Here is a 15,622-nt window from a genome sequence, read left to right on the forward strand (position 1 = left end):
ACAACGCAATCTGTTGAAACTACACTAGGAGAGGGAAGTGATGATGGAGCCTCCACAGCAGAAGGACAGACAACGCAATCTGGTGAAACTACACTAGGAGAGGGAAGTGCAGAAAGAGCCACCACAAGACAAGGCGGAACAATGCAATCTGGTGAAACTACACTAGGAGAGGGAAGTGAAGAAGGAGCCTCCACAGCACAAGGACAGACAACGCAATCTGTTGAAACTACACTAGTAGAGGGAAGTGAAGATGGAGCCTCCACAGCACAAGGACAGACAACGCAATCTGGTGAAACTACACTAGGAGAGGGAAGTGAAGAAGGAGCCTCCACAGCACAAGGACAGACATCGCAATCTGGTGAAACTACACTAGGAGAAGGAAGTGTAGATGGAGCCTCCACAGCACAAGGACAGACAACGCAATCTGGTGAAACTACACTAGGAGAGGGAAGTGATGATGGAGCCTCCACAGCACAAGGACAGACAACGCAATCTGGTGAAACTACACTTGGAGAGGGAAGTGTAGATGGAGCCTCCACAGGACAACGACAGACAACGCAATCTGGTGAAACTACACTAGGAGAGGGAAGTGTAGATGGAGCCTCCACAGCACAAGGACAGACAACGCAATCTGGTGAAACTACACTAGGAGAGGGAAGTGAAGATGCAGCCTCCACAGCACAAGGACAGACAACGCAATCTGGTGAAACTACACTAGGTGAGGGAAGTGAAGAAGGAGCCTCCACAGCACAAGGACAGACAACGCAATCTGGTGAAACTACTCTAGGAGAGGGAAGTGAAGAAGGAGCCTCCACAGCACAAGGACAGACAACGCAATCTGGTGAAACTACACTAGGAGATGGAAGTGAAGAAGCAGCCTCCACAGCACAAGGACAGACAACGCAATCTGGTGGAACTACACTAGGAGAGGGAAGTGAAGACGGAGCCTCCACAGCACAAGGACAGACAACGCAATCTCGTGAAACTACACTAGGAGAGGGAAGTGTAGATGCAGCCTCCACAGCACAAGGACAGACAACGCAATCTGGTGAAACTACACTAGGAGAGGGAAGTGAAGATGGAGCCTCCACAGCACAAGGACAGACAACGCAATCTGGTGAAACTACACTAGGAGAGGGAAATGAAGATGGAGCCTCCACAGCACGAGGACAGACAACGCAATCTGCTGAAACTACACTAGGAGATGGAAGTGAAGATGGAGCCTCCACAGGACAAGGACAGACAAAGCAATCTGGTGAAACTACACTAGGAGAGGGAAGTGTAGATGGAGCCTCCACAGCACAAGGACAGACAATGCAATCTGGTGAAACTACACTAGGAGAGGGAAGTGAAGAAGGAGCCTCCACAGCACAAGGACAGACAACGCAATCTGGTGAAACTACACTAGGAGAGGGAAGTGAAGAAGGAGCCTCCACAGCACAAAGACAGACAACGCAATCTGGTGAAACTACACTAGGAGAGGGAAGTGAAGAAGGAGCCTCCACAGCACAAGGACAGACAACGCAATCTGGTGAAACTACACTAGGAGAGGTAAGTGAAGAAGGAGCCTCCACAGCACAAGGACAGACAACGCAATCTGGTGAAACTACACTAGGAGAGGTAAGTGAAGAAGGAGCCTCCACAGCACAAGGACAGACAACGCAATCTGGTGAAACTACACTAGGAGAGGGAAGTGAAGAAGGAGCCTCCACAGCACAAGGACAGACAACGCAATCTGGTGAAACTACACTAGGAGAGGGAAGTGAAGAAGAAGCCTCCACAGCACAAGGACAGACAACACAATCTGGTGAAACTACACTAGGAGAGGGAAGTGAAGAAGGAGCCTCCACAGCACAAGGACAGACAACGCAATCTGGTGACTCTACACTAGGAGAGGGAAGTGAAGAAGGACCCTCCACAGCACAAGGACAGACAACGCAATCTGGTGAAACTACACTAGGAGAGGGAAGTGAAGAAGGACCCTCCACAGCACAAGGACAGACAACGCAATCTGGTGAAACTACACTAGGAGAGGGAAGTGAAGGAGCCTCCACAGGACAAGGACAGACAACGCAATCTGGTGAAACTACACTAGGAGAGGGAAGTGAAGAAGGAGCCTCCACAGCACAAGGACAGACAACGCAATCTGGTGAAACTACACTAGGAGAGGGAAGTGAAGAAGGAGCCTCCACAGCACAAGGACAGACAACGCAATCTGGTGAAACTACACTAGGAGAGGGAAGTGAAGAAGGAGCCTCCACAGCACAAGGACAGACAACGCAATCTGGTGAAACTGCACTAGGAGAGGGAAGTGAAGAAGGAGCCTCCACAGGACAAGGACAGACAACGCAATCTGGTGAAACTACACTAGGAGATGGAAGTGAAGAAGGAGCCTCCACAGCACAAGGACAGACAACGCAATCTGGTGACTCTACACTAGGAGAGGGAAGTGAAGAAGGAGCCTCCACAGCACAAGGACAGACAACGCAATCTGGTGAAACTACACTAGGAGAGGGAAGTGAAGAAGGAGCCTCCACAGGACAAGGACAGACAACGCAATCTGGTGAAACTACACTAGGAGAGGGAAGTGAAGAAGGAGCCTCCACAGCACAAGGACAGACAACGCAATCTGGTGAAACTACATTAGGAGAGGGAAGTGAAGAAGGAGCCTCCACAGCACAAGGACAGACAACGCAATCTGGTGAAACTACACTAGGAGAGGGAAGTGAAGATGGAGCCTCCACAGCACAAGGACAGACAACGCAATCTGGTGAAACTACACTAGGAGAGGGAAGTGAAGAAGGAGCCTCCACAGCACAAGGACAGACAACGCAATCTGGTGAAACTACACTAGGAGAGGGAAGTGAAGAAGGAGCCTCCACAGGACAAGGACAGACAACGCAATCTGGTGAAACTACACTAGGAGATGGAAGTGAAGAAGGAGCCTCCACAGCACAAGGACAGACAACGCAATCTGGTGACTCTACACTAGGAGAGGGAAGTGAAGAAGGAGCCTCCACAGCACAAGGACAGACAACGCAATCTGGTGAAACTACACTAGGAGAGGGAAGTGAAGAAGGAGCCTCCACAGGACAAGGACAGACAACGCAATCTGATGAAACTACACTAGGAGAGGGAAGTGAAGAAGGAGCCTCCACAGCACAAGGACAGACACCGCAATCTGGTGAAACTACACTAGGAGAGGGAAGTGAAGAAGGAGCCTCCACAGCACAAGGTCAGACACCGCAATCGGGTGAAACTACACTAGGAGAGGGAAGTGAAGAAGGAGCCTCCACAGCACAAGGTCAGACAACGCAATCTGGTGAAACTACACTAGGAGAGGGAAATGAAGAAGGAGCCTCCACAGCACAAGGACAGACAACGCTATCTGGTGAAACTACACTAGGAGAGGGAAGTGAAGATGGAGCCTCCACAGCACAAGGACAGACAACGCAATCTGGTGAAACTACACTAGGTGAGGGAAGTGAAGAAGGAGCCTCCACAGCACAAGGACAGACAACGCAATCTGGTGAAACTACTCTGGGAGAGGGAAGTGAAGATGGAGCCTCCACAACACAAGGACAGACAACGCAATCTGCTGAAACTACACTAGGAGATGGAAGTGAAGGTGGAGCCTCCACAGCACAAGGACAGACAACGCAATCTGGTGAAACTACACTAGGAGAGGGAAGTGAAGATGGAGCCTCCACAGCACAAGGACAGACAACGCAATCTGGTGAAACTACAATAGGAGAGGGAAGTGTAGATGGAGCCTCCACAGCACAAGGACAGACAACGCAATCTGGTGAAACTACGCAAGGAGAGGGAAGTGAAGAAGGAGCCTCCACAGCACAAGGACAGACGACGCAATCTGGTGAAACTACACTAGGAGAGGGAAGTGAAGATGGAGCCTCCACAGCACAAGGACAGACAACGCAATCTGGTGAAACTACACTAGGAGAGGGAAGTGAAGAAGGAGCCTCCACAGCACGACAGACAACGCAATCTGGTGAAACTACACTAGGAGAGGGAAGTGAAGAAGGAGCCTCCACAGCACAAGGACAGACAATGCAATCTGGTGAAACTACAGTAGGAGAGGGAAGTGAAGATGGAGCCTCCACAGCACAAGGACAGTCAACGCAATCTGGTGAATCTACACTAGGAGAGAGAAGTGTAGATGGAGCCTCCACAGCACAAGGACAGACAACGCAATCTGGTGAAACTACACTAGGAGAGGGAAGTGAAGAAGGAGCCTCCACAGCACAAGGACAGACAACGCAATCTGGTGAAACTACACTAGGAGAGGGAAGTGAAGAAGGAGCCTCCACAGCGCAAGGTCAGACAATGCAATCTGGTGAAACTACACTAGGAGAGGGAAGTGAAGAAGGAGCCTCCACAGCACAAGGACAGACAACGCAATCTGGTGAAACTACACTAGGAGAGGGAAGTGAAGAAGGAGCCTCCACAGCACAAGGACAGACAATGCAATCTGGTGAAACTACACTAGGAGAGGGAAGTGTAGATGGAGCCTACACAGCACAAGGACAGACAACGCAATCTGGTGAAACTACACTAGGAGAGGGAAGTGAAGAAGGAGCCTCCACAGCACAAAGACAGACAACGCAATCTGGTGAAACTACACTAGGAGAGGGAAGTGAAGAAGGAGCCTCCACAGCACAAGGACAGACAACGCAATCTGGTGAAACTACACTAGGAGAGGGAAGTGAAGAAGGAGCCTCCACAGCACAAGGACAGACAACGCAATCTGGTGAAACTACACTAGGAGAGGGAAGTGAAGAAGGAGCCTCCACAGCACAAGGACAGACAATGCAATCTGGTGAAACTACACTAGGAGAGGGAAGTGAAGAAGGAGCGTCCACAGCACAAGGACAGACAACGCAATCTGGTGAAACTACACTAGGAGAGGGAAGTGAAGAAGAAGCCTCCACAGCACAAGGACAGACAACGCAATCTGGTGAAACTACACTAGGAGTGGGAATTGAAGAAGGAGCCTCCACAGCACAAGGACAGACAACGCAATCTGGTGAAACTACACTAGGAGAGGGAAGTGAAGAAGGAGCCTCCACAGCACAAGGACAGACAACGCAATCTGGTGACTCTACACTAGGAGAGGGAAGTGAAGAAGGAGCCTCCACAGCACAAGGACAGACAACGCAATCTGGTGAAACTACACTAGGAGAGGGAAGTGAAGAAGGAGCCTCCACAGGACAAGGACAGACAACGCAATCTGGTGAAACTACACTAGGAGAGGGAAGTGAAGAAGGAGCCTCCACAGCACAAGGACAGACAACGCAATCTGGTGAAACTACACTAGGAGAGGGAAGTGAAGAAGGAGCCTCCACAGCACAAGGACAGACAACGCAATCTGGTGAAACTACACTAGGAGATGGAAGTGAAGAAGGAGCCTCCACAGTACAAGGACAGACAACGCAATCTGGTGACTCTACACTAGGAGAGGGAAGTGAAGAAGGAGCCTCCACAGCACAAGGACAGACAACGCAATCTGTTGAAACTACACTAGGAGAGGGAAGTGAAGAAGGAGCCTCCACAGGACAAGGACAGACAACGCAATCTGGTGAAACTACACTAGGAGAGGGAAGTGAAGAAGGAGCCTCCACAGCACAAGGACAGACAACGCAATCTGGTGAATCTACACTAGGAGAGGGAAGTGAAGAAGGAGCCTCCACAGCACAAGGACAGACAACGCAATCTGGTGAAACTACACTAGGAGAGGGAATTGAAGAAGGAGCCTCCACAGCACAAGGACAGACAACGCAATCTGGTGAAACTACACTAGGAGAGGGAAGTGAAGAAGGAGCCTCCACAGCACAAGGACAGACAACGCAATCTGGTGAAACTACACTAGGAGAGGGAAGTGAAGATGGAGCCTCCACAGGACAAGAAGAAACAATACAATCGGGTGAATCTTCACTAGCAGAGGGAAGTGAAGTAAGATCCACTACAGAACAAGGTGAAAGAATGCAATCAGGTGAAACTGCACTAGCAGTGGGAAGTGAAGGCGGATCCACAGTACAAGACACAACTAGTGAAAAATCCGAAAGTACCTCTCTTTCCAGCGAGTTGATATCATCCGCCATTATTGGCAACACTAGTGAACCTGGAGCTCATAAAGTAGCATCAAGAGTTTCTACAACCAAAGTTGAGGGATTGGTAAGTTTTACAGGGATGTTACCGGCTGGTAGTACATCAGAACTAGTCTTTGATGACACTGGTGTCCCTGGTGAAACCACAGAGAAGATAAGCTCTGTGCTGATGGAGAAAACGAGCGTATCAAGTCGGTTCATAGATGGGACAACTGTAACTATATATGGAGGAATCACCACAGATTTATCACGTCAACAAGTATCATCGACACTATCTGTGGAATCATCTTTGTCAAGAATCTCAACATCGTCTGAACAACCCACACATTCTAGTCATAGTACCGAATTCGAGGGCAATATGACACCCAAGGGATCTTCTGTCATGGCCAATTCTACAGTAATGTTTGAAGGACAGTCTTCTGAAGGCCAGGAGACTTTCACTAGTGTGTGAGATGAATCTATACATTAGGAAGAGAGAGACAGGAGAATATTTATGAGCAGAAATTTTGTCTGCAGTTGGTAAATAGCTATATCTGAAAGAAAAATGTGTTGTGCTATGCAATCATAAGAATCGTCATTTCCCTAACATGAGCAGATGTACAGTTTAATTCTTCTTTGTGGTTGATTTGAATGTTCATTTAGGATACTATTTTTCGTAATCTTACTGTGAAATAATTTCCTCAAGCTTGAACTTTTTGGTCAAAAGTAACTATTTTTTTTAATATGAAATGTAGGTCTAATTAAATCATAAAATATAATCTATAATTATATGTTTTTATACTCCAGTAGTGAATGTATAGATTATGTGTATTCACGAGTATACTCTACTCATTTTATTTCGCTTGATTGTACAAGATTGGAATCTGTACATTTATTTCCTCATTTCTATAATTCAATAAACTTACATACTTATTTACACATGGCTTTTAGAGAACCCGAGGTTCATTGCTGCCCTCACATAAGCCCACCATTGATCCCTATCCTCAGCAAGATTAATCCAGTCCCTATCATCAAATCCCACCTCCTTTAAATTCATTTTATTATCCTCTCATCTTCGACTCGGCCTCCCAAAAGGTCCTTTTCCCTCACGTCTGCCAACTAACTCCCTATTTGCATTTCTGGATTCACCTATATGTGCTGCATGCCCTGCTCATCTCAAATGGTTGGATTTAATGTTCCTTATTATGACATGTAAATGGAAAATTCTGTAAGTGCCAAATATTATATAATCGTTTTTTCACTTGAAACCATTCTATGTCCTGTTGGTATTGGACTACAGCTAGTTAATTCTCACATCCATTACGAGTGACTCAATTTTTTACAAAATTTTCAAGATAAATGCGTATTTCTATACATTTACTTTGTAGTACCCTCCACAAAACTGGCTTCATTTATACAATGACGGATCCTTGATCTCCAGAGAACAAGGTGCCGGTGCAGGTGTTACGTGCTGTCTCTTCTCACTTTATAGATCTCTTGGGTATGGAACAACAAGTTTTGATGGAGAAATCATTGCAATAAGTGAAAGTCTCAGGAATCTTCTATACCACATCAATAAATTAAAGAATGCAGTTATATTGTCAGACTCCAAAGCAGCTATTCTATTAATAGTCTCTACATACACACCTTCATCTCAAACAGCAGAAATAACTAAAATGCTCTCTCAATTAATATCACTCAATAAAAGAATTGTATTCCAATGGATACCATCCCATTGTGGAATCCTGGGAAACGAGAATGCGGATGCACTAGCAAAGAAGGGCAGCACTGCTACTTACAGACCTGTTACTAAATCTACATATTACTCTGTGAAAAGATTTATTAAATCTACATACTTAGACTTCAACAAACAAAATTTGATAGCACAATCTCAAGGAAAAAAATGGAACTCTCTGCATCATAATCCACAGTTACTTCCCGATTTACCACGAAAATCGTCTGTAGCTGCATTTAGATTGGCAACAAGCCATGATTGTTTGGCCAAACACCTGCATAGAATTGGAATATATCAGTCCCCTAACTGCCCATTGTGCAACCCAAACCAAGAAATGGATTCGGAACACCACAAAATCTGTGCTTCAGTGGTTGACCATGATAATATCTTTGAAAAATATTGGAGTCCAAGAGGTCAAATGACTTTATTGTCAAACGCCTGGCATTAGAAAACAACAACAACTTTGTAGTTCCTGAATATTTTTGTGTTTGGCACATTTCCATTTAGCCTTCATGCCACAATTATATTAGGTGAAGAATACAATGCTTGCAATTCCACCACAGTCTACTATATACAGTCACGAAGCTTGAATTTTGAGGGTGCTAGAAACAATAGACTGTGACGGTACTATTTTGCATTGCCTGTAATGAGGCGATATTAGCGATCCTAGTGGTGAGCAACTATCTAATGTTTGCATATTTACTACGTATTGAGCTTCGCGACTGTATATACTAGACTGTGGTTCCATGTTGTGTAACTTTCTCCATTCTCCTGTAACTTCATCCCTCTTAGCTCCAAATATTTTCCTAAGCACCTTATTCTCGAACAGCCTTAACCTCTGTTCCTCTTTCAAAGTGAGAGTTGAACTTTCCAACCATACAGAACAACCAGTAATGTAACTATTTTATAAATTCTAACTTTCAATTTTTTCGAAAGCAGACTGGATGACAAAAACTTCTCAACTGAATAACAGCAAGCAGTTCCCGTATATGATATGATATATATTTCGTCACAGCACTTATTTACATGTAATGGTGTACCTCACATTTCTGTATCCGGTGCCACCATTAACATATTATTACAATAACACATTATTTGCAGTACACGTCTACACAAATACTCCCAATTACACTATGTACCTTTTTTTGTTACTTGGTCAATCTCCTCTACAGTATTTCTCCTACATTTCAATTGCTATTCTCTATTTGTTCATTAATCCTAATATATCTAATATTGTATACTCCTTTCACACCCCCCTTTTCCTCTAACTACTATTCACTAAAATCTCAATTTCAATTTTTCTCAATAAATTATCGTATTGAATTATTTGTCCTATTTGTTCTTTGACATTTATTCATTTACTGTTCCAACATTCAAATGTTAGTACTAATTTCACGCTGTCACTTGTTCACTTCTCTTAACCCTTTCTCACTATTTTCACTCATTCCTATTTGCGCTCACTTCCACTTTCTCACTATTTTTCTTACACCTAATCCGTTGTCACTATTCTCACTTCCTATAAATACTTATATTTTATTCTGCACATCTGCTTATATACTTTCTCTCTCCCCTATACTTCTCGATCTTTTCCAGTTTCACTTTACCTGCACTTTTTGATCACATCCCCAATTTTTTTTACACATATCAAATATCTCTGCTAAATCCTCAACTGTCGCAAGTTCTGACCTTTCATTATTGTTCGTCTCTGCCTTATTTCTGTCTTTGTCTTTCTTTCTATTTATTTCTTCTTCTATTCCTCTTTTATTTCCCTCCCCCCACGCTTTCACTTTCACATACTAGATTTCCACTTACACTTGCACCCTTATTCTTTACACTATTTCCTTCCCTATCACTTCCTGACTCTTGGTTTCTCTTTTTATCACCCCTCGCCTTTAGTTCCCGTATATATTCTGCGTTTAATTTCCTTATGAGTGTCATTTATATTTAGAATTCAATAAACTAGTAAATAAAATTATTTCTTGTGTCAATGAGTCTTTCCTTGAGATCTTCGAATAATACATAATAGGGTACATTATATACAAAAATAAATTAATTTCGCACATTAATTACCGATATGTATCTACCATATACTTGAATTCTCACGCACACGCACTCATACACAAAATGATATTGATGACTTAACACACACTGGTCATGTGCGTGTATTACTATAGTTGCGACGCTGTTATTCCCGGCTTGACTCCTCCTCTTTGCTTACGTCTTAGGAAGTGAAGGCTCTATAAAGTCTAGGTAGGTAGTTTCGTTCGCCATTTTTATTCTTTCGTTACCGAGCTACCATATGAGGAATCTATTTGCCACGCCGTTAAACATTATCATGTCGTAGCTCCTATGATAATAAATCAAACGCACTGTAATTCAGCAAATAATTGAGCGGCGAATAAGTCTTCGTGTGCTTTTTGCGAACGCCAAAGAAAGAGCCAAAATGGCGGGCGATTATATTTATCGAGCCTTAAGAAATGAATAACTTCTTCCTCAGCGAATCACAAGACGCACATGCTTAAATGCAGCCGACCTGCGACGCGAGTGGTTGCTGGAAATTAGAGCGACGGGACTATATATAAAGCTATAACGTTATGGTAAGCGAAACAAAAATAAAACGTAGGTGAGAATTATTAATCTGCATGATGCCCTATCACCTGTTTAGTGGACCTAGAAGGAGTACAGGCTATCAGAATGAATAAAAAATTACAATAAAATATTTGCGGAATATTGAATTAATAAATCATAAAATAAAATGAAGTTTTAACAAACTATGTTGTCTATAAGAAAATAAATATAATGTATAAGCAGCGTTAAAAAAAATATAAAAAAAATACGTTCATGTTTATCATCTAGTCGAAGAGAACAGTTAACTTACTGGCAGGGCCGCCGAGAAGGGGGGGCAAAGGGGGCAAGTGCATATGGGCCCATGAGCAATAAGGGCCCGTCAGATTGAGTCTAATTACTTTTTATTATCATGAATAACACTAGCCTGCGAATTTCAACTTTGTGTTTGTTGCCTAAAGTAAATAATGTGATTTTATATAATGTCGATGTGCTGAATTCGAATTTCCAATCCGTTTACTTCTATCACGTCAGGTTTGTTTGCAAAATCACTTTAAATGTATTGTATAATTACGCGAATTTCATCACAAACTTTTTCATTTCTCTTTTTTATTTCAAATGCAAAAGCAATATTTAAAAGACACAACTTGCTGCAATTATGTGTATGGTTGTTCATACATGTCACTAGAGTGTTTTTCCTTTGTTTTGTCTTGTTTACTTCACTATTGGATGTATAAATTAGCACAATGTATCACATAAAAAATTACACCACTTGCTTCTTAGTTGAGGAAGTCCTCCTGCTCCTCTTTCTTTTATTTTTTGTCTTCAGGTATTTTACGCTTTAACATCCAACAATAATGAGGATGCATACTGATGCTCCATCGTCCCTGGTATCTCCTTTCGAACTCCTGCAGATCCTTGTGAAATCGTTCACCTTGCTCTTCGCTCAAAAATCCTAGATTTCCGGGGAAATAATCTAGGTGAGAAAACAGAAAATGAATTTTGATACTCATGTTACAACCAAGTTCCTTGTATGCTTCAAGCATGTTAGCCACAATGTTTCGGTAATTAGGACTCTTGTTGTTACCAAGAAATTTTAAAACAGAAACATATCCATGCTGCTTTCCTCCTTTCATCCACAGTGTTTTTAAATGCTGCATCAGACATCTGTTTTCTTTAGTCAGGACCATTAAATATATTTTCTTTTAATTTGCTTCTGATAGTAGTGGAAATTTCTCACATATGTACTTGAAACAGTCTCTTTCCTTATTTAAAGCCACGTTCTGCAGCACCCGACTCTGGTAGATAGTCACTGTCACACGTCACAATTTCCCTCACCACTACATCAGACTCAGATGAAAACTATTCAAGATTTTTTAGTCGCACAGTGATTGGTACATCAGGCCCATGGGGTACAGGTAAAATGGCTGACCGAATAACTGGATACACCATATGCTTTTTATGTTTAGAATCGTACCCCTTCACATCACACTAACAGAAGTAGCGGTCATTACTATGGTTCGACTGGTCTCTCCAAACCATAGGTACTCCAAAAGATAGCAACGGTCTTCTCCAATTTGATCAAATGACGAAGTTCTTCAATGCATACTCTACATACTTTGTGTGGTGCCCAAGCTTTACTTTGGTCTCCAAGTTTGATTCCAAAATAGGCATGGTATGACTTTTTCACAAAATCTGTAAAATTATGCCTCTGCTTAGGAAATGTGTATATCCTACATAAGTTATATAACAAAAATGGTCTGGATTATTTAGACATCCTCGATGGGACATGGTAAATACTTTCTTACTGAACTAAAAACTCTCAACTTTTTACTCCACAATAAAGCTTCAAAAACTGATTTCGTTTCGATTCCAGGTGAAACACAGACTATTGAAATGTGAGAGGAACCAGACAAGTTGAGTTGAGTCTCTCACCAAGGTATGGCTGACATTTCTATCTCCCACAAATAAAGATAATGGCAAGGCTGCACGTTATTTCACCCTAACTTCCTTATACGCTTGCACCCTCTATCTGCTAAGAAACATCTGTTATCCTTGATTTTCAATATAAACATCTTAAAAATAAGTTGAATATATTTGGTTTTCATATCTTAACATACTAAAACTACAGTTGTAAAAGTATTATAGTTTAAATAATTACGCTATAAATTGTCGTAATATATTATAAGAAAATGAAAATAACAAAAAAATGGTACGTGATAGGAACTTTCTGGCTTCGACTTTGACTTCAGCATGCTAAACATATCCTAAAAACATTCAAACTTTGGAGGCAATAATTTCATTGCAGACTAGTGTAATTATTCATAGATACATACGGGTACTATAAAATTTTGTAAGAATATTTGCTACATAAATTTGACATATTAACTCAACAATAGTAGAATTAATACAAATTACCACTTCATATGTAAATATTTGACTTCTATATAATAAAATATCAGTTTCCCACATTAACGTTCACCGACACAACACTTGAGGGGCCCCGGCATTTGCCTGAACTATGTTCCTGTCGCTTGTACTGAACACGTTCAATTATTTATTGGCTTGTCCTTTTTAACTACCAGAACAAAGTGGAAGTAAACATAATAATAATAATGAAAAACAACTTGCTCACACTACAGATAATAGTGTAAGCATTGGTGCATCTGCTATTATTGCAGATTGGGCATATGGAGCTATTCCATCAAATGATCAATTGCCATAGAAACACCTATCTAGCACATACAGTAGCTTATACAATGTATTAGGCAAGGTCCATAAAAATCAATGCTTTTTCCTTAACTTGGAATCCTCTATAGTAGTGACCATTCAAACGATAACACATGAAGTGGACAAATATGAAGCATCCTACAGAATCAGTGATGGTTAGACAGCGGAACTTTAGGCTCTAAAAAGCATAATTTTAGGCACTTAAAATAGGCTCCTAACGTCTCTATAAAATATAAAATAGGCAGTAAATATTTGATAAAAGAATGACACTAAAATAAGTTAGGCTACCATATTAAATGCACAATTGTATGATTAAGAAGAGAAACACATTGGCAATGGCGTACGCAGAAATTGTTTACAATTTACATTATCAGTATTTAAAATTTTGTGTATTATTGGGTCAATTATTATTATTATTATTATTATTATTATTATTATTATTTATTTATTTTCACGGTATATTTATTAATATTGTACTGTGTTCTAACAGATAATATTCATGAATATCCTTATAAAATCTCTCAAACGTAATTTTTTCACAGCCGTCCAATTTTTTTTACAAATTTTAGCTTGTGTTTAATTTTGTATAATAGAAAACGCTTGTGTCATTGATAGGCCTACACTTACACTTTAATTGAGGACATGGATGGACAACGGCTTAAATTGAGAAAATCGCAGTCAAAGTTTTAGAAATGGTGGCAAATGAATACACACCTATTATTTTTGCTATTACAATGAGCATATAGCCTACATAGCAAAAAAAAACATGACTTTTTTTTTTTTCATTTCCCACCATTTCTAAAACTTTGACTGCGACTTTCTCAAAACTTTATTTTCTTACTTAAGTCGTTAGTTCACCCATGTCCTCAATTCATTTCATTTAGTGTTCTGCCCAAGGGCAGGTCTTTCACTGCAAATCCAGCTTTCTCCAATCTTTCCTATTTTCTGCTTCCTCTTTGTGTCTCCTCATGTAATCCATGATCTCAATTATATATTTGTATATGATAGGTAATTCACTTTACATAGGCATGTAAACGATAAAATATATTGAAATAAACCAGTAAGCTTATATAATTTTTGGGAAGGGTCAAACCCGGTATCCCCCCTTGCGTATGTCCCTACACATTGCACACATTTCACATTTTGTACGAGTACCTACACTTGCATATACAAAATAAAGACACTTTATCTTTAAGTTACAGTGTTTTTCATTCATCAATCACATTTCCATAGTTTGCTTCACAGTAGCTATTAAGAACATTTTCTAAATTATCCATCGAGTAGTTGTAGCGTATGTCACTCAGAATTAATTTATAAGCTGAAAAACACCTTCTACATTGACTGAAGAAACGGGACAATAGGTCTATTATAGATTTGGTAATTCGTGTTTCAGCTTCGTTATTCTTTCCCATTAAAATGTAATGAATTAAAGTTTTCAGTCTGGTGTTTTTCAGCAGCACCATATCCAACCTGTTTTTAACAATGCATGACATAATACACAGGAAACTTGGTGCGACTCTAGTTAGCAATGTAAGTAATGTTCACAATGGATTTTCTATAGCACGCGACACGAAGGTTTTTAAACGAAAAAGGTGAAAATGTGAAGTTTGCGCTGAGGTAGTTCCAGTGATTTCAGAAGTGAAAATCGTTGAATTTATAAGGGGCCTAAACTAATCAAACTTAACTGTCATAAATTCATATATGCAAGATATATAAGCGGAGTACGAAGGGAACTACTTCAGCGCTTATTTAGCCAAAACATAAATTACAAAATAGATAAAAATTGCAATTGATCGGTGTAGGTAACCTAAAAATGATTTAAGATGTGAAATAACGAGTTAGAAACTTCAAAATGAACGAAAAACGCACATTCCACTTTACTTAGTATATTCAAACACACCAAAAGCCTAAACTAAACTAACCTATCACAAATTCGTATAATAAGGCATAACAAAAGCCTAAACTAACCTGATGTCACAGATTCGTATATGCAAAGTATACGAAAAGCCTAAACAAACTAACCTAACCTAACCTGTCACAGATTCCCGTACCGTAGAACTTAGAAAAATACAGGTTGGAAGTTTCAGTGTCGCGTGCTATGATCATAGAAAAGCCTTAATAATTAAGTGAAGCGACTAACAAAATAAAATAATTAAAGCTAACCTTGAAACAATCCAGTGTTGCAGAAATGGATTAATCTCACCAGCGTGCATGAGGAAATTCGTTCAAATTCTTGAATTGACAGATGAGCATAGTATTACAAGAAACCGAGCTAGAGATCCAGGAAAAATTAAAGACACAAGGTTACAACATACTACGAAAGGGCAAAAATAAACCGTTGCTGAATAGCATGTAATACAGAGTCGAAGCAAGTCAACGTTAAGTATTTTCTGGGGTATTCCCAGACTTTAACCGTACAAAGAACTTAAGCAACATTGGCCAAAGCAAAACTTCATTTTAGTATTAGCGCCAGAACTTCACAACACAA

General features: G+C 40.9%; 1 long non-coding RNA gene across 1 annotated transcript in view; it reads right to left on the minus strand.

Annotated features, from left to right (window-relative positions):
• LOC138714703 (uncharacterized) overlaps positions 1 to 15,622 on the minus strand; it is a 292,488-nt gene extending 276,866 nt beyond the window's left edge. Inside the window, exon 1 of the long non-coding RNA XR_011336063.1 lies at positions 15,298 to 15,622. This is a non-coding gene — a long non-coding RNA (uncharacterized lncRNA). The remainder of the gene's footprint in view (positions 1 to 15,297) is intronic.

The sequence above is a fragment of the Periplaneta americana genome, chromosome 15 (genome assembly GCF_040183065.1).
Source record: "Periplaneta americana isolate PAMFEO1 chromosome 15, P.americana_PAMFEO1_priV1, whole genome shotgun sequence".
Classification (NCBI taxonomy): domain Eukaryota; kingdom Metazoa; phylum Arthropoda; class Insecta; order Blattodea; family Blattidae; genus Periplaneta; species Periplaneta americana.